Source organism: Natrix helvetica, assembly GCF_964273705.1.
Source record: "Natrix helvetica genome assembly, chromosome: 6".
Lineage (NCBI taxonomy): Eukaryota > Metazoa > Chordata > Lepidosauria > Squamata > Natricidae > Natrix > Natrix helvetica.
This window is the reverse complement of record NC_138553.1, coordinates 34,645,687-34,666,216: the sequence shown is the minus strand read 5'-3', so window position 1 is coordinate 34,666,216 and position 20,530 is coordinate 34,645,687. Positions and strand designations below refer to the sequence as shown.

At 40.9% G+C, this 20,530-nt stretch overlaps 1 protein-coding gene across 8 annotated transcripts in view; it reads left to right on the top strand.

Moving 5' to 3' along the window:
* Positions 1-539: 539 nt before the first annotated feature.
* The window catches only part of CNOT4 (CCR4-NOT transcription complex subunit 4), an 82,454-nt gene continuing 62,463 nt past the window's right edge, over positions 540-20,530 (top strand). For 4 of the 8 annotated variants that reach the window (XM_081958269.1, XM_081958264.1, XM_081958268.1 and 1 more), the window contains exon 1: positions 541-769. The gene's annotated coding sequence lies outside the window, so the exon portion shown is untranslated. Of the gene's footprint in view, positions 770-20,530 lie in introns of all 8 variants that reach the window. The other 4 variants (XM_081958266.1, XM_081958265.1, XM_081958262.1 and 1 more) reach the window with 2 other exon arrangements.

Genomic DNA, 20,530 nt, shown 5'->3' with positions numbered 1-20,530 from the left:
ACTGACAGACAAATTAACATTATGGATTTAAAATATGTTCAACAAAGAAGTATCAATTATGTCACTGCTCTCAATGGAGAACACGCTAACAATTCCCTAACTACTTCATGGAATACAGCACTTCACCCACTTTATCTTATTCCATACTAATTTTATTTCTAAACTCTGCATAAACAAACCATAGCTTTGCGTGATGTGTGAAACTTGGTTTTTTTAAAAAAATACACTGAGGTAACGAAGTGAAGATTCGAAACAACATCCAGACATTTAACCGAAACTCGAGTTGACACCCAGTCTATTTATATTGTACCGTATACTTATATGAAAGGACTCGTTGAAAAACAACTTTTTATACGGCCGATTACTACCAACACCTTTAAAAAAAACCAGTCTTGCTGGCGGCTCCCCTCCTACCCTTCGAATGTAGAAAAGGAGGTGATCACTAAAACTACTAATCCCATCATGCTCTCGGGTTGCGTCGCATTTCTATCTACTTTTTCCTTCCCCCGCACCAAGGCGCTCCGGCGGCTTGTGCGCATGCGTCTTGTAAGCAGCGTCCGGGGCAGGCGGGCAGTCTCACCCTAATGTAAGATGGTGGCCGGTCTGGCAGCGGAGCGCGCAGAGCCTAGAGATTACCCGTCTCTCAAATAAAGGTCGTCGGTGGAGACCTCTACCCCCGCTATCATCGAAAAGAACCAGGGCCCGAGAGAGTATCGCCGCCCCCGCCACCAGACAGCCCGGTTGCTGTGGAACAGGGACGACGAGGTGGGTAAGTGAGCGAGCGAGCAGTAGGGGCTGGGGGAGCCCGAGTTGTGAGAGCGTGGAGGCGGCTTCTCCGGGAGCCTGAAGGCCTCAACTTTTCTCGGTCCTCTGCCTGCCATGGCTCCTGGGGCGGAGAGGCGGGAGGAAGGCAGAGGAAGCCGGCGAGCCCATGCCAGCGCCGAGGGCCGGCGGTCTTTCTCCGGCAGCGGAAGGGGGCTTCTGGGACTTCACTGCTTGAGCCGGAGATCTCCTCGTCCGAGAGAAGATCCGACTGACCCCGGGAACCCAGGCTCAGGCTTTGTGGGGAGGGGGCCGGGAATAAATGGAAGCGGAGAGACTGTGCAGTACTTTTGTGCTTTACACATCATCTTCGAGATTTCCAGCTTTAGTAGGTGAGAGGTGGCCCGACCTGCTGCTGTAAGCGATTGATGCTTTTGGTGGGTTTCAGATGAGGTGGGGTGCAAAAATATCCAAACCAAACCAAACCAAACCAACCAAAATCTACTTTTCCATATGTTGAAAAGAAATGGGAAGAATTCCAGGCTCCACAGTAGCAGCACGTGTGTTTGTGGGTGTCAGTTAACTGTATGGGTGTTCCCTCTTTTACACTATTTTTATATATCATTTGAGTTTCCCTGGATGGAAAACTATATTTTCTTAATAGGTTTTTCTTTTAGTTCCCCAGAAGCCAGTTGTTTTTATTTTATATCTCTTGGTATTCTTGAGTTAAGCAGTTCAAGAAGAGATTTCACACTTCAGAGTTTTGGTTTGCCTTGTCTCCTTTTAAAGGGATGCTGTGGACCTTTGCTCTCTGATGTTGCCATATAACAAATCTCTGAAAGTTTCTCCTGATAATGTAAGGGTAAGCTAAGTAAGTTTACCCTTTACTAAGTCACTAAAGAAGTCAGTTATAATGGCATATATTTTATCTATGAAATATAATAATTATAAAATAAATAGACAGCATTACAGAATATGGATAGCAACTTTATGAAAAGCCCATTTACCTGAAATAATAATCTTCAAAACCATCAAACTGTAATACAGTTTGATGGTTTTGAAGATTATTATTTCAGGTAAATGGGCTTTTCATAAAGTTGCTATCCATATTCTGTAATGCTGTCTATTTATTTTATAATTATTTAAATAATTTATGATATAGTACAAAGTATAGTAAAAGTATTTCCTTTTATAATAACCCCATAAAATAAATTATATATATTTATTTTATTTTATTTTATTATTCACATTTATAGACCGCCCCCTCTCCCGGAAAGGACTCGGGGCGGTCTATAAATGTGAATAATAAAATATATATATGATGTAAGCTATTTAATATCTCCTATGGATTACTACTTGATGTTTTCACAGAGAAAGTCCAATTGTTTAATTCCAGAAAAACATATATAAGTGTCCTAGTCACAGTATTAATTATACATTTTGAACTAAACTTATGAAAATTCTTAGTAGATATGAACAAGAATACACTGTCAGAAACTAACTTGATAATCAAATCCAATATTGATTTAATAATATGAAAAAGTTTGTATCTAATACCCAAACTGAAATAACCAAAGCAACTCAGGGCCTGTATAATCTGCTAAAAAGAAAATGTCACAGAATTTTATTTATATGCCACAGAACCATCTTTAAAGTGCCCAGTTATTTAATTTTTTAAAAAACTAATGAATCTTTTAACTATATATGTGTATATATAGATATAAAAATATAGATTTTTTTTACTTGAAAAACTAAAGTATTAAAATTATTTTAGTGATTTCTAAATTTTTCAATTGATCATATATTTGCTATAAGTCATTTTTATTCCACTTAAAATATGCTGCTTGGGACTGAAACAATTATTTACTCAGCAAAGTAAGGTATGCATACATATCAGATCAAGTATTTTTTTTAATTTTTCATTTAAAAGTATTTCTAGCAGAAAAAAGCAAGGTAATCTTATGCAAATGTTTTTGTGAATTTTTAAAATATGAATGACAGAAGAAAAAGTGTCTGCACCTTAAACTGGTACAGATTATAGAGATATCTGGTTAGTCAGAAAACTGCATAATCAACTTGGATTTAAAGAAGAATTAGAATATGTTATAAGGTTTTACTGTCTGATATAATTACTTGATGTTAAAAGGCAAGTAAAATTTCTCTATAACATGAGTTATTTTGATAATTAGTGGTAGAGAAAAATTCACTATAATTTTTACTATAAAGTTCATGCTTAAATTAATTGGTTTATTAGTGCACTAGAATATTTACAAATATCTAATATATCAAATCTTCATAATTTTAGAATATGGTTTCTGATGTTTTTTATAATTTATAAATCTTAGGATTGAGTACTATGTTTTGTAGGCACTGGTATTAATTTAGAATAGAATAAATAGCCATACAATCATCTTAACCAGAACTCATTAGGGAAAAAATCTAAGATTGTTACTATAAACTAGTTTTCCTAAACTCTTTAATATATATAGATTGTTGCTACTAACTTGTTCTGTTACTGCTAACTTATGATTTTCCTAAAATGTTTAATATGTATAGATGGATGTGTAACTTGAGACATTTCTTTTTTACTCATGAAAATTTTACTAGAATTTAAGATTTGCTTCGTACCATTTATAGTATAACAGAAAAACAGAATTGGAAGGTACCTTGGAGATCTTTTATTTCAACCCCATAATCAAGCAGCAGACCCTATACTGTTTCAGACAAATGGTTGTCCAATCTCTTCTTAAAACACTTTAGTGATGGAGCACCACAATTTCTGAAGACAAATCATTCCACTGGTAAATTATTTACACTTTCAGGAAATTCCTCCTTATTTCTAGGTTGCTCCTCTCCTTGATTAGTTTCTATTCACTGTTTCTTGTCTTTCCTTTTGGTGCTTGGGAAAATAGGTTGAGCTCCTCTTCTTTGTAGCAGCTCCTCAAATATTGGAACACTGCTATCATGTCACACTAGTCCTTTTTTTCACTAGAAGAGACTAGACAAATTCAATTCGGGCAACCGTTCTTCTTATATTTTAGCCTCCAGCCCCCAATCATCTTTGTTGCTCTTTTCTGCACTCTTTCTAGAGGCTCTACGTCTTTTTCATAACATGGTAACCAAAACTGGATGCAGTATTCTAAGTATGGTCTTACTAAGGCTTTATAAAGCATTACTAATATTTCATGTGATCTTGATTGTATCCCTCTGTTATGCAATCTAGGATGGCATTGACCTTTTTAGCTGCTGCTGCATACTGCTGGATCATATTTAAGTGATTGTCCACTAGGATTCCAAGATCCTCACAGTTACTGCTATTGAGTCAGGTTTCACCTAATCTGTACCTGTACATTTGATTTTTCTTGCCTAAATGTAGAACTTATTTTTCTTATTGAATTTCATTTTGTATGATATGTGTTTAAGTCTGTCAAGATCCTTCTGTATCTTAAGCCTATCTTCTGGAGTATTGACTGTTTTTCCAGCTTGATGTTGATCTGCAATTTTGATGAGTTTCCCTTCTATCCCCTTCTCTAAATCATTTATGAAGATACTGAAGAGTACTGGACAGAATCTTGAAGTACCCCACTGCATACTGGTAGTCCTCAACCTATGACCACATTTGAGCCTAAAACTTCTGTTGCTAAGCAAGAGAGTTGTTAAGTGAATTTTGCCCCATTTTGCTTTCTTGCCACAATTGTTAAGCGAATCACTTCAGTTGTTATGTTAGTAACATGGTTAAGTGAATCTGTCTTTCCCATTGACTTTGCAGATCAGAAGGTCACAATAGGTGATCACATGACCCTGTGACACTGCAGCCATCCTAAATATGAATTAGTTGCCAAGTATCTGAATTTTGATGACATTACTATAGAGATGCTGCAATGGTCGTAAGTGTGAAAAACGCTCACAATTCACTTTGTTCAGTGCTGTTGTAACTTTGAACAGTCACTAAATGAACTGTTGTAGGTTGAGGATTAAAATATTACATGTTGAGTGTGGTTGGTCAGCCAGTTATGAATCCATCTGGTGTTGAGCAGTCTAACCCACATTTTTCTATCTTATCAAGTAGTAGATTGTGGTCTACTTTATCAAATGTGTTACTGAAGTCCAAGCCAATCATATGTACAGCATTTCACAATTTTGTCACATTGTCAAAGAACACAATAAGATTTGTCTGACATTATCTGTTTTTGACAAACCTGTGTTGGCTTCTGGTTATGCTTGCCTCTAGGTATTCGTAGATGAATACCTTTTCCAAAATCTTCTCAGGTATTGATATCAGGCTGATAAGGCTGTTTCCTGGGTCTGTTCCCCCCTCCACTTTTTTTTGTGAAGTGGGAACCACATAAGCCAAGTGTTCCAGGGTTTTTGAAATATATGGTTCAGTGGTTCTGAGATCACTTCTGCCAGTTCCTTCAGAATCTTGGGGTCTAATCCATCTAGTCCTGGCGATTTGAATTTGTCTAGGTGTTCACTTACCATTTTCTTGCTTATTTTCACTTGCATTCCTAATCTCCTTTTTATGGTCTGTTTTTTTAATCAGTTGGATTGTTTTTTTCCTTTTGTGTAAAGATAGATGCAAAAAAATGAGTTAAGCAATTCTGCTTTCTATTTGCTGCTGTCACCTTTTTGCCATTTTCTCCTGTCAATGAACCAATTATTTCCTTGAGTTTTTTCTTATTTTTTACGTTTTGTTTTTTTTTTTACAAAAAGCTTTTTTGTTATTTTTGACATATGTTGCAAGCCTTAGTTCATTTTAAGCCTCAGCTTTCCTGACTTCATCTTTGCCGGTTCTGGCTATTTGCTGATATTCTGCCTTAGTTATGTGTTCCTCTTTCCACTTTATATATTGTCCTTTTTGTCTTTCAGTTTATCAGGGAGTTCTTTGTGCATATCTCTTCTTTATTCTTCTTCATTGGAATTGTGCTAGACTGGGTTTTTATTATCTCATTTTTCAAAGTTTCCCAAGCTTCTTGGGTTATTTTCCCCTTGAGGATTTTCATCTATGGAATCCTTCCCAAGTTTTCTCGTAAGTTTATTGAAATTAGCTCTCTTAAAGTCCAAGACTTTTTTATATTCCTTGTGGTTGCATAATTCTGAATTCCAATATTGCATGGTCACTCCTCCCCATCTCTCTTAGTGAGAATTAAGACTGGTATGGCTGACCCTCTAATTCCCTTCTCTACATTTTGGGGGACAAGTTATCTGATATATTTGTCAGGAATCTGTTTGATTTTCCATTAGGAATTCTTCAGAATGTAATTATTCTTTTACTTTGAAAGGAATAGTAGAAGTTTATTTTATTTATGTTACAAATATTTTGCTTGAAATACAGCATATATGTCTTTATTGAGTAATTGTCCATTTACATTTATTATTTTGTAAAAAAATGTTTATAATCTTTTTAGTGAGGCAGATTAAGTACTCCTTTAAATATTCAATTCTAATCTACACAGTTAGTCCTCGACTTATGATCACAGTTGGGACCAGAAACTTCCATCATTAAGCAATGTGATTGCATCATATGGCCACACCCAATTTTACAACCTTTTTTGCTGCAGTTGTTAAGCGATTCACTCTAAGTATGACATCACATGACTGCAACTTGAGACTTTCCCTGCCAGTTTCCTCATTCACTTTGCTTTCCAGAAGCTGACTGGGAAGATCACAAATGACCAAGGTGTAAACCTGGGTCACTGCAACTGTCATAAGTGCGAACTGATTGCCAAACACCTAATCAGGCAAGGAAGCTGTGATGGTTGTAATGCTAAAGACCTGTACTAAATAATTTTTTCAGCACATTGTAACTCTGTACAGTCACTAAAAGAATGGTTGTAGATTGAGGACTACCTGTATAAGACTTTGTATCATGCTCTAAATTGGTTCATTAGGAAATTTACAGCCACTGCATCTCCTTCAGAACAGAGCTTATCCTCTTAAGCCAGGGGTCTCCAACCCCCCAGGCCATGGCCTGTTCAGAACCAGGCCACACAGGCAGCAGGCAAGTGTGTGTGTGAAGTTCCCCTTTTGCGAGCTGCAGCTGGTTGCCCTCGCACACGAAACTCTCCTCACGCGAGCAGCGGTCATCTTGCCCTTGCGCAGAAAGTTCCCCTTGCCAGACAGTGAATGCAATAATACATACCCCGATCCATGTTCAGTGTGTTGATGATGAACTTTTTCTCACCTATGATCCAGCTTGTCTCCAATCTGCTTTTTATATACAAAGTTTAACTAAACCAATAGACCCTTCAAGCTCTGTAATAATCTAAGTGCCCCTATAGGCCTTACCAGCCACCTACAGACACACCATGGAAAGCCTGCAACTCATTAGATGTCAAGGTCCTCTTCTAAAATGATGGATGAACATCATCATCAAACCAGTAGACCCTTCAAGGTCTCTAATAACATAAGACCACTGATAGGCAATTATATCAATAGTAATATCAGTATTAAGAGTAGAATTAAAGTGAAATCACCAGCCACCAACATCTAGTAAAGAGTTTATGAATTCTTCAGATTGCTTAAGTGTCTTAGAGAGAACCACTTGATCGTGTCTTCCACCCTAAATAGATGAAATGGCTATAACTACGAACTCTTTTAAAAAGCAATTCCTAAATAATAATTGGCTGGTAATGAATTCCTCTACTTCCACATCTTCTTTAGACGGTACAAAAATAGGAAATCAAATTTACCTAACAGGATCTTACTACTCATCGCGTAATCAGTCTAGGAAATTAGTAATCAAACAAAAATATTGAATACTTTCTAAACACACAATTTATTGAGAGGTTTGACCTACTGTAGAGTAGTTTCACTACTAGTGTCCACATTATTATTGAGATATTAAGTTGTTTGGTTTTTACTGAGTATTTCCATCTGTATGTATCAGTATTTGGGTTTATCCTAGACATAATTCTTTTAAAACAAGATTATGAACTACATTTGTTTTGTTTAAGACAGTGAAGTACTCAGGAGGAACTGATAAAAGGCAGTTTCATGTCATTCTATAACCATAATATATCTTTCCTGGTTTGATCTCACATTTTAAGAGTTAGACATGTGTACATGTAATAGTTAGTAGTGATAGGTTGTAATCAAAATGTTGAGATGTTCACAGCGACATTAGTAACAAAGAGTACCTTTTTTGAGATTTATTCATTTGCTGGCTAATCCTTCTTCATAGTGTTTTATCTTTTAACAGTCAATTTACATTTGACTAAATTCTGATTTAGGATTTTGCAGACAATGTAGAGCTGAAGAGAGAATAGTGAATGAAGCTAGAAGATCTGGCTGTATCATTCTTGTTTTGTTTTGGATGCACTGCACGTTTCTATTCAAGATACTAAATGGTCTGAGACTTTGGCTTTGGTAATTATCTTGTGTTTTCAGCTAGATCCTTCAATCTTGGGCAATCTAATTCCAGTTCAAGGATGAGGCTTTGTGCGTAATAGAATTTTATCTATGAAATGTACCAGGTTTATTAGAAAACATTGTTGGATAATATAAGATAACTATACTTGTAGGATTTCTGAAGATTATATTATTTTATATTTTGTATATTTAAAAATGTATAAACATAATTATTAGATGTATATTTAAATATATAAAAATATAAAATATCTAATATATTTGGATTTTGTAATATTATGTTTTATGTTTTATATTTTAAAGATTATATAAGATCTTACAAGTTTTTTTCCCCATCATGGTCTGAATAGATGCTGCTGGAAGACGGTTTTTAGCATGTTGTGGATGGTTGGAAATTTGCTGCTGTTGATTGAATTTTGGAAGAGCCTCTCAAGATCATCTCCTGAGTGGGCCAATCAGAACTGATTTACTATCTGGTTCATGTAGCTTATATTTTATCCTGGGCTGTCAGTGTGCCTGGGAAAGTATGTGAGACTTCAGAGGCCCATTCCTTTACTTGCACATAGAGAGCTGATCTTGGAGTATTGGAGCCAGCAATAGTGGTGATTAGATTGGAGGCAATGGCCCTGGCCGCTGGATTGTTGGGCTACTGGTTTAAGGATCTATTACTTTGTACAGGACGCATTCCGGTTGTTTGGCAGAGACTGGTAACATGGCAGTAGGAAGGACGCCAGCACTGATGATGAAGAAGCTTCTATCAGTTTGCAAAGAAGATGGAGCTAGAAAGTGAGCTGGATGGAATTATCAGGTATTAGGTCTACTTATTCATCATGGTCAGGTAGGGGGTATTGAGTATTCATTGTAGCAGATACAATACTGGATTGGGATGGCTGTGGCTGACAGGGCCTTGTGACTGCAGTTCCTTTCCCCCACGCAATTGGATAACCATTTTACTTCTGTCTGGCTAGAGTTGGAAGCCATTGAGAAAGTCACCTCTGTATGAGTTCATTTAATGATAGTGAGTGAGCTGTGGTGGCACAGTGGTTAGAGTGCAGTACTGCAGGCTACTTCTGCAGATCACCAGCTGCCAGCAATTTGACAGATCGAATCTCAAGGTTGACTCAGCCTTCCATCCTTCTGAGGTAGGTAAAATGAGGACCCAAATTGTTGGGGGCAATAGGCTGACTCTGTAAACTGCTTAGAGAGGGCTGCAAAGCACTGTGAAGCAGTATATAAGTCTAAGTGCTATTGTTATTTAAGAAGATCTTACTGAGAGGATTAGATTGAGAACCAGACTTGAATTAATAGACTTGGTGTGTTTCTGATTGTGACTGATTCTGTCTATCCTCACAGTGAAAGCTGGAAAGGAGAAGCTTGAAATCATTTTGTTGTATGATTAGGTACCTCAACAAGAGGACTGATCGAAGGCATTGGAAGATTGGTATGTGAATCCTTGATTCTGCAGATGTGTTGAGTATTATGCAGAAGTACCCTGGTATTAGGGTTTCCCTCAGTTGATTGGTTATAGATTGTGTCAGGTGAGGGGCTGTGGGTTGGGATATGAATCTCTATGGACAGGGAAGGCTGGAGGGCTCTGAAGAAACGAGGGCAGGTTATAAGATTTCAATACTAATAGGTAGGTATGATGGTAGACAGAAGGTGGGCCACCCACAGAGCAATTGGTATATTGTGCTGTTCCAGGCTTCTGAACTTGCTCCCAAGCCACAGATGGCAGATTTCAAGACCCTGGTTGTCAGCTACTGCTGGTGAATCCCAGATCGAGCCACCCTTATTCATGATTTAATTGTTGATAATCTGCAGTGCATTATAAAGAAACAGGCTAGGACAAGAGGAAACGTTCCCCTCTCTGAGATCTATTTGACTGGTTTCCGGGTATGGCACCAGACAAGACCCCAGGATAGAGGAGATGAGATGGTGTTGGTCATATGAAATATTTGGAGGGAACAATGGATCCTGCTCTTTAGATTGCCAGGTGTAGGACACTGTTTATTAAGTTGGGAGCCAATTGAGATCAGTTGGGATTGTTGCTTTCGTATCAGACCCCATGCTGCATAGCTACCTTCTTAACTCTGTTGCTGGACTGGTGATGGAGTTCTCTGGGCTTATATCTTGGTGGATTTTAATTTGCACAGGGTGAAAGAGTTCATGGGTACCATTACAATAGTCCTAAATCATTCATGTAATTTAATAGTGGTAATACACCTGACTTGGGTTTTTATTTATTTATTGTGACTTGGTCCCTCCTTGGCGGGAGTAATACCGAGGTTCATCTACAACAGTGTTTCTCAATCTTGGCAACTGGAAGATGTCTGGACTTCAACTCCCAGAATTCCCCAGCCAGCGAATGCTGGCTGGGGAATTCTGGGAGTTGAAGTCCGGACATCTTCAAGTTGCCATGGTTGAGAAACACTGATCTACAGGGTTGTTGTGAGGAATGCGGGGCTGTTTAGTACATAAAATTGCTTTCATTCACTCTGTGTTAGATTCTGGCCTTTAGAGAGTGCCAGTTTGGTCAAGTGTTTAAAACATCAGACTAGAGACCAGGAGATCATGAGTTTTATTTCCACTTCAGGCATGAAAGCTGGCTGAGTGACTTTGGGCCAGTCACTCTCTCTCTCAACTCACCTCACTAGTTGGTTGTTATGGAAAAAAATTGAAGGAGGAAGTAGTATTAGGTATGTTAGCTGCTTTGAATTATTCATCTAAATAATAAAGTGGAATATAACTAAGGTATAATCTGGGGAGAGTTTGAGCCCATTTAATCTGAGGAAGTGGACAGGGCCCTTGCATCTGTTGTTCAGCCATTTAAGTTTGAGAACCGTGTCCCTCCTGACTTGCTAAGGCTGCATAGGAGGAAATGCATGATTGGGTCAGGGTTGTAGTTAATTCTTCTTTGAGAAGAAGTACTGTGCCATCTCTTAAAGAGGTGTGCCTCCTCAAGGGACTATCAATTGGCCCAACTAATCTGGACATTTTTTGTCCAGTTTTCAAGCTTTCTTAAAAGGAGTGGTCACACAGTAGCTTCAGAAGACTCTGGATGAAGTGGCTATTATTATTAAGGCCTTCTTCCTTGGCTATAGTAACGATTATAATTTTCTTGGCGCATACATTTGCATATACTCGTTTTTGTACTGTTTTTAAGTGTTTTAATTGTTTTAAACCTATTCACCACCCAGTCATTGGATTGGAATGGGAAGATACAGGAAATAAATAAATTGATAAATCCATACATTTAAAGGTTAACATCAACTATTATAATTATAGAATAAAAGCAAAACACTAATAGTGTAAATTTAATTAACCCTAATAGATAGAAATAATAAAGAAATCATAATAGCATACGCTACTAAACGCTCTGGGAAAGTTCCATCTTGAATAATTTCCAGAATATTAATTTATTCAATTTCTATGACCACCTATCTAAGTCAATGATTCTGGGGAGCTCACAATTTAAAAAAACAAACATTGCTGTTACAAATACTAAAACATTTAAAAATACAAAAACAGTAAAAACCAATAAAACACTAAAAATATCCAGATTAAATGTACGTAGGAACAAGCAGAGCTGAGTTCTAATTTAGAAGAGATAGGATCTTCTCCATTATAGCAGTATGGGATACATTTGGATCCCGCAGACGTTAGTAGGAGAGAGAATAAAAATCCAAAATAGATCTGACAGGTGTGTTATGTGTGTCTGTGATAGTCACATTGCAGTCCTGATGGTGGTATTGTGATATGAAGGACATTAGGAATAAATACAAGTTAATAAAATCTTCCCAAAATGTTTAGCACCAGGACATTGATGCATTTCTACCTGCTGGATATCGCAAACAGTTAATTTTAGAGCTAGGAATTAGGTTGCAAATATATGGCCTTAAGAGGGCAGTGAAATTATCCCAAACTCCAAAGAAGGCATCCAGGCCAAAATGTTTAATAGAGGGGGGAAATGTAATAAGGAATTCACCATTTTATCAGTTTACTCCACCCACAAGTTGATTTAGAAGACCAAAGATCTCTCCCCCTTTCCTTCTCCCCACCCCTCTCGAATGGAACAAAATTTGAAAATTGAATTCCCATTGCAATCATAGCTATATTAAATGTTACATTAAATCAGGTAAATTTCTGAGAAACTGAACAAGATTTTAGGTATCAATTTATGCTAGGTTGAGCTATGTTTCAAACTGAATAGGGATTTTTAGTTCTTTCATCAAAATGATTCAATGTAGTTTGTGTAAGTAATTAATGATATTATGAAAAGAAATTATGATATTTTACTTCTTTACTACCCTTGTATTTATTTTATTTATTTATTTATTATTCATATTTATAGACCGCCCCCTCTCCCGAAAGGGACTCGGGGCGGTGTACAGTCACTAAAATACGTTATAAAATACATACAAAACAGTTAAATAATTAAATACGTAGGTGGAGGAGGTTGCAAGACTGTACATAGAATAATAAATATTAAATATAGTATATAGTGTATTAAAAACTTTTTAAAACCCCAAACCCAATTAAAATGAATAAATCCCCGGGAGGTAGAACTAAGAAAGTGCCAGGCCAGCTGATTGAAATAGGTGAGTCTTTAACTTTTGCCGGAAGGAACGGAGGTCGGTGGTAGTTCGAATGTCAGGGGGGAGGTCATTCCAGAGGGTTGGGCCCATCACAGAGAAGGATCTACTCCTAGGTGTCGCCCGCTGGCATTGACTAGCAGACGGCACCAGGAGGAGCCCCTCTCTGTGTGAGCGGATAGGTCGCAGGGACGTGTGTGGTAGGATGCGATCCTGCAGGTAACTAGGTCCACTGCCATGGAGCGCTTTAAAGATGGTGATCAATACCTTGAAACGCACCCGAAAGGCCACAGGTAGCCAGTGCAGCTCGCGCAGGAGAGGTGTTACGTGGGAGTAACGTGTACTTCCCATAATAACCCGCGCGGCTGCGTTCTGAACTAGCTGCAGTCTCCGGACGCGTCCCAAGGGAAGCCCCATGTAGAGAGCATTGCAGTAGTCCAGGCGAGACGTCACCAGCGCATGAGTGACCGTGCGCAGGGCACTCCGGTCCAGTAGGGGGCGCAATTGGCGCACCAGGCGAACCTGGTGGAACGCCCCCCTTGCCACGGCTGCCACATGGTCCTCCATTGACAGCCGGGCATCAAGGAGGACGCCCAAATTGCGCGCCCGCTCCACAGGGGACAATTGTTCGCCCCCTATGGCCAGCGATGGAGTCAGCTGGCTGAACCGAGGCGCCGGTAACCACAGCCACTCGGTCTTGGAGGGGTTGAGTTTAAGTCTGTTGTCCCCCATCCAGACCCCGACGGCTTCCAAACACCGGGACATCACTTCGACAGCCTCGTTGGGGTGGTTTGGGGTAGTCTTTTGCTTTCTGCTTTTTTACATTCTTTCTTTCAAATGTTTAATAAGTTTTATTTTAAAAGAATCATCTTAATGGTTTCAGACTGCTGTTATGGTTGACTACTTTAAATATCACCTGTCATTACATAAAATAGTATTAATTTTTACATTATATAGATATTATAGGCTGGTTTGTTTGTTGTACTAGTTCATATGCTAGTGTAAAGAACTCTGAGAAACATAGTTTGTATATTCTAAAAGGTAAATGTTTAAGAGGATTTAATTCCTAGTAACTCCAGTTACTGTAATTTTCTTGACAGCAATATGGAAGTAGTTTTATGCTGCTTTCTTCGGGGCTGTTTTATTTTCTCCCCTATCATTGACAGCTTCTCAGCAGATTGCTAACAGGCCCAATTCTTTAGGATTCTGAATCCAGATAAGATGAGCGAGGTGCTGCTACCCTTTTAATATATTACATTTCTGGGCTGCCTTTCTACCACAATTCAAGTGATTTAAAAATATTAACAATATATTAATACCGAATCAAAAACAATATGCCAACCAAATTATATCTATCTATCTCAGAGGTGGTATTCAATCACTTCGCACAAACCAGCGGCGGCAATTTACTTGAGGAGGCTGGCTGGCCACGCCCCTGAACCAACTGGTGGTCCGTGATAAAATTTTGGTGGTCTGCAGAAAAAATATTTGCATTTTTTATATTGCACTAAATCAGGAGTCCTCAAACTATACCTCCTGGGCTAGATACGTGCAATGAACATTTGTGTTGCTGCAGAGAGTCTCCCCCTTCAAGGTCTTTTTGTGTGGGTCGGAGACGGGGAGAAATTCCGACTTGGGGTCTGCTTCAGCCTCCTGGTGCGGGGCTTTGAGCAAAGGCTTGAGGGAAGTGCTGCTGGTGGCAGAGCTTCCAGTGGGACTATATCATGGCCTGGAACTGACTGACTATTTCAACCCGCTGAGCCTCCAGACACGGTACATGACCTTGCACTCCCACAGGTCTTCCCTCTGCTTGGAAAGCCTATGATCATAATCCTCAGTGAGGTGCTTCTGCTGAGCTTCCTTGGTCAGATCCATTTGAACTGAGCTTTTATGCCAAGTCTTTCTTGTGGTGGCTGCTTAGCTACAACAACTGCTTCCTGTTGGGGCCCTAAGGAGCCTGGGTGGGGAGGGGAGGGACAAGTAGAGGCCAGTGAGGCACCCTTGACATGAGTGACATTGAGTTGGGCACTATCTAATAAAATGAAATTCAATGGTGAAAAGAGTAAGGTTCTACATTTAGGCAACAAAAACGAAATGCACAGGTACAGTATAGATGGTACCTTGCTCAATAGTAGTAACTGTGAGAGGGATCTTGGAGTCCTAGTGGACAACCATTTAAATATGAGCCAGCAGTGTGCAGCAGCTGCCAAAAAAGCCAACACAGTTCTAGGCTGCATAAACAGAGGGATAGAATCAAGATCACGTGAAGTGTTAATACCACTTTATAATGCCTTGGTAAGGCCACACTTGGAATACTGCATTCAGTTCTGGATGCCACGATGTAAAAAAGATGTGGAGACTCTAGAAAGAGTGCAGAGAAGAGCAACAAAGATGATTAGGGGACTGGAGACTAAAACATATGAAGAACGGTTGCAGGAACTAGGTATGTCTAGCTTAAGAGAAAGAAGGACTAGGGGAGACATGATAGCAGTGTTCCAATATCTCAGGGGTTGCCACAAAGAAGAGGGAGTCAAGCTATTCTCCAAGGCACCTGTGGACAGAACAAGAAGCAATGGGTGGAAACTAATCAAGGAGAGAAGCAACTTAGAACTGAGGAGAAACTTCCTGACAGTTAGAACAATTAATCAGTGGAACAGCTTGCCTCCAGAAGTTGTGAATACCCCAATACTGGAAGTCTTTAAGAAGATGTTGGATAGCCATTTGTCTGGAACGGTATAGGGTTTCCTGCCTAGGCAGGGGGTTGGACTAGAAGACCTCCAAGGTCCCTTCCAACTCTACTATTGTATTGTATTGAGTTGGCCACACCCACTCAGTCACATGACCACCTGGCTGGTCATTAGTCAGATCATATTAGTGGTCCGTGGGATTTAAAATTATGAATTTTGTGGTCCCTGAGGTGACCCCTGCTGTAAGGTGAACTGGATCGGAACCATCTGAGTTCTTAGGCAGGCAGGAGAGGGGATGTTGCTTCACTGTGACAGAGAAAACACATTACCTCCACTACTAGATGACATTGTTTCACAGCCTGAGAGTATGTCTATTCTGCCAGATTTGGTGGATAGTCCAAAACAATTGGACATAGGTACTTGAGTGAATAACCTGATCCCTGCCATATAGTCTTATAGGTGGCAATGAGCATCTTGAATTGGGCCTGGAAACCTATTGGAAGCTAGCATGGCTTGTAAAGTAGTCTTTCATAGGCATATCACGGTTCACTTGGACCTGCTCAAGCCACTGCATTTTGCCCAGTTGCTTCATATAGGAAACATTGTAGTAATCCAGCTGAGAGGTGCCTAAGGTATGAGTGACTGAATAGAGGCTGCCCCTGATCCAGAAAACCTCAAAATTGCACAGCAACTCAGTCTGCATGATTGCTGTCCCATCCAGAATTAAAGACGGAAAATATTCAAGAGGTTCTATTTGGTCTTGCTAGAACTAAGTTAAAGCCTATACTTCCTCATACAGTACCTCAAGCATCTAGGCAGTGGGTAAGTATCATTTGAACAACAGAGATGTGCAGCTGAGTATCATCTACATCTGTGGTGGCGAACCTATGGCATGCCTGCCACAGGTGGCACACATAGCCATATTGTGGACATCTGAACTCAGCTCCGCCAGCTGATTTTTGGACCTTTTGGGCCCACCAGAAGTCAGGAAACAGGTTGTTTTCGGCCTCCGGTGGGCCTCTTGGTGGGTGGGGAAGGTTGTTTTCACCCTCCCCATGCTTCTAGAAAGGCTGTGGACCTTCTGGTCTGACCGGAAGCAAATGGGCCATTTCCTGCCTCTGGGGGTGGGGAAGGCCATTTTTACCCTCCCCAGGCTCCTAGAAAGACTCTGGAGCCTGGGTAGAGGAAAAAAACGGGTCCACTGTGCCATCTTGTGCCAAAAGCGGGGGGAGCGCAAGGGGAGGGTCACGTGCGCACAGGGGCGGGCACATAGAATTATGGGTGTCTGCATGCGCGCACGTGATCCCCCGCACTCCCCTTACTTTTGGCACACAATGGCATAAAGCAGGGATGGCGAACCTTTTCTGGCTCGCGTGCCACAAGGGGGGGAGCGCAGGGGGGTCGTGTGCAGGCGTGCCACACCCATAATGCAATGCGCGACCCCCCCAGAGCGCATGCATGCACAACGCGCACCCCTCCCATTTTTACATGCTTTTTTCGCCCTCCCCAGGCTCCAGAGGCTTTATAGGAGCCTGGGAAGGGCGAAAAGAGCCTCTCCCGCCCCCCCGGAGGCCCTCCGGAGTCTTCAGGGACCGTCCGGAGGCTTCCCTGAAGCCTTCGGAACGCTTAAAATGACCCTCCGAGCAAACCGGAAGTGACTTCCGGTTTGCTCAGAGGGTCGTTTTAAGCGCTCCAAAGGTGTCAGGGAAGCCTCCGGACGGTCCCTGAAGCCTTTGGAACGCTTAAAACCACCCTCCGAGCAAACTGGAAGTGACTCCGGTTTGCTCGGAGGGTCGTTTTAAGTGCTCCGAAGGTGTCAGGGAAGCCTCCGGACGGTCCCTGAAGCCTCTTAATCTTCCCTAAATCTAATTTAACCTAGTGGTGTGTGGTATTTGAAGTAGTAGGGGGTCCTTTGTATTTAGTTTTGGGTACCCTCTCTGTACCTTTCAGATGATCCTTTAAAAGACATCCTTGCATGGCCACTACATTTCTTCAGCTTTGAGAGCTACCATGGGAGTCCAGAAGAAGGCATAGCATAAGGCATGCAGTTGACAAAAAGACCATATTAGTGGTGGATTGGAAGCATCTTTGCCTGCTTTCCATCTAAATACAGGTGAAACTCAAAAAATTAGAATATCGTGCAAAAGTTCATTTATTTCAGTAATACAACTTAAAAGGTGAAACTAATATATGAGATAGACTCATTACATGCAAAGCAAGATAGTTCAAGCTGTGATTTGTCATAATTGTGATGATTATGGCTTACAGCTCATGAAAACCCCAAATCCACAATCTCAGAAAATTAGAATATTGTGAAAAGGTGCAATATTCTAGGCTCAAAGTGTCCCACTCTAATCAGCTAATTAAGCCATAACACCTGCAAAGGGTTCCTGAACCTTTAAATGGTCTCTCAGTCTGGTTCAGTAGGAATCACAATCATGGGAAAGACTGCTGACCTGACAGTTATGCAGAAAATCATCATTGACACCCTCCATAAGGAGGGAAAGCCTAAAAAGATAATTGCAAAAGAAGATGGATGTTCCCAAAGTGCTGTATCAAAGCACATTAATAGAAAGTTATGTGAAAGGGAAAAGTGTGGAAGAAAAAGGTGCACAAAGCAACAGGGATGACCGCAGCCTGGAGAGGATTGTCAGAAAAAGGCCATTCAAAAGTGTTGGGGACTTTCACAAGGAGTGGACTGAGGCTGGAGTCAGTGCATCAAGAGCCACCACACACAGACAGATCCTGGACATGGGCTTCATATGTCGTATTCCTCTTGTCAAGCTGCTCCTGAACAACAAACAACGTCAGAAGCGTCTTACCTGGGCTAAAGAAAAACAGAACCTGGTCTGTTGCTCAGTGGTCCAAAGTCCTCTTTTCTGATGAGAGAAACTTTTGCATCTCATTTGGAAACCAAGGACCCAGACTATAGAGGAAGAATGGAGAGGCACACACTGCAAGATGCTTGAAATCCAGTGTGAAGTTTCCACAGTCTATGTTGATTTGGGGAGCCATGTCATCCGCTGGTGTTGGTCCACTGTGCTTCATTAAGTCCAAGGTCAACGCAGCCGTCTACCAGGAGATTTTGGAGCACTTCATGCTTCCTTCCACAGACGAGCTTTATGGGGATGCTGACTTTATTTTCCAGCAGGACTTGGCAGCTACCCACACTGCCAAAAGCACCAAAAACTGGTTCAATGACTGTGGGATTACTGTGCTTGATTGGCCAGCAAACTCGCCTGACCTGAACCCCATAGAGAATCTATGGGGCATTGCCAAGAGAAAGATGAGAGACATAAGAACGAACAATGCAGAAGAGCTGAAAGCCGCTATTGAAGCATCCTGGTCTTCCATAACCCCTCAGCAGTGCCACAGGCTGATAGCTTCCATACCATACCACATTGCGGCAGTAATTGCTGCAAGAGGGGTCCAAACCAAATACTGAGTACATATGCATGCTTATACTTTTCAGAAGTCTGATATTGTTCTATGTACAATCCTTGTTTTATTGATTGCATGTAATATTCTAATTTTCTGAGATGGTGGATTTGGGGTTTTCATGAGCTGTACCCCATAATCATCACAATTATGACAAATCACGGCTTGAACTATCTTGCTTTGCATGTAATGAATCTTATCTGATATATTAGTTTCACCTTTTAAGTTGCATTACTGAAATAAATGAACTTTTGCACGATATTCTAATTTTTCAAATTTCACCTGTACTTTACACCATTAATTAAATTCAGTCCTTCACTTCTCTGGATGTATTAATTCTCCTCAATGAGATCACACTATTTTCATTCAGATCTATTATATTTTTCCCTTCTCTTAGTTTCATAGATAAAATATTTTTATTTATTCATTCATTAATTCATACAGATCACCATTAATTCTTGTTGCATTCCAAGTTGCAGTCTTCCAAATGCCATGGTCAGGTGCTCCTGGATATTGATCTTTACCACCTATCATTGTTTTAGTCAATTGAAGTTTTCCATAATACAGGAATGCGCAGCTACTTTTCTCAATGGGCCACATGTGAATGTGACTGTTGTGGCGGGCCAAACCAATAGGGTGAATGTAACATTTTCCAGGGCGCTGCTCTGGAGAGTCCAAAGAAGGGTTAAACACAGCCAATCTGCCCAGAACTGAATTGAAACTTTAAGCCACGCCTCTGGTGCCGACTCTCCCCAGATTTTTTCAATTCAGCTAGCCCAGTAGACGCGCTTTAAGATTTCTCCAGTTCTAAGATTGATTCCTTGGACTCTCCAGAGGAAGAATAATTTTTTAAAACAGCATATTTAAGGATTTTTAGAGCAGGCTGGTGAGTTTAAATTTAAGTTTGTTTTTTTCCCTTTTTAATTGGGTTTTTCTCACCCTTTCAGCTCTCCTGGAGTCCGGGGCTTTGCTCTGGCTCCTAGAAGCCACAGGCAGCTGTTGGGGGAAGCGCGTGGGTCGGAGTGCCAACGCCAGCGCTGTTGGGGCACCCCTACTGGGGGCCGATTCCCACTGGAAGCCATCTGTTGCAATTTGTGCTTCTAGCAAGTCAAATTGCTGCGTGGGCTTCCAGGGCAGCCATTTTGGCTTCTTCCCTCTTTAAATTTGGCGCGCAAAAGCTCCGGTGAGTTCCGGCCGCCATTTTGGATTGTGCAATCTTCCGGCTTTACTTTTAAAAGTTTTTTGCCGCAGCTGCCTGGTGCCTGGCTCTTTGCAGGAGCCGTGTGGAGTCAGACTTGCCCGGTGTGACCCGCGACCTGGGCCCCAATCCAAGCAAGTGATAGCGGCGTGGGATCGTGGCCTGCTGGGTCGCCTCGTTTACTCTCCTGCAGGCGCTGGGAGCGAATTCTGCTCGCGCCTAAGAAATTCCAAGCTACTTCAGGCCTTGCAGTTTCTCTGTCTCCTCAGGAGCATCGTGCTGCGGTGGGCTTTCTGGAGGTGGTGAGTGGTGTTTTTCCCATCCCCCTACTGCCCCAACCAGTGATTGTTACCATGGCAGATCAGGCCCCTGAGACTTCTGAGGGTGTCTCTTCCAGAGCCCCTGTAAGACAGGCCGGGAAAGCTGCCAGGGAGGCCATTAGAGGGAGTAAGCCTTACTCCAGGCATGGCCCCAAGCAGGGCTCA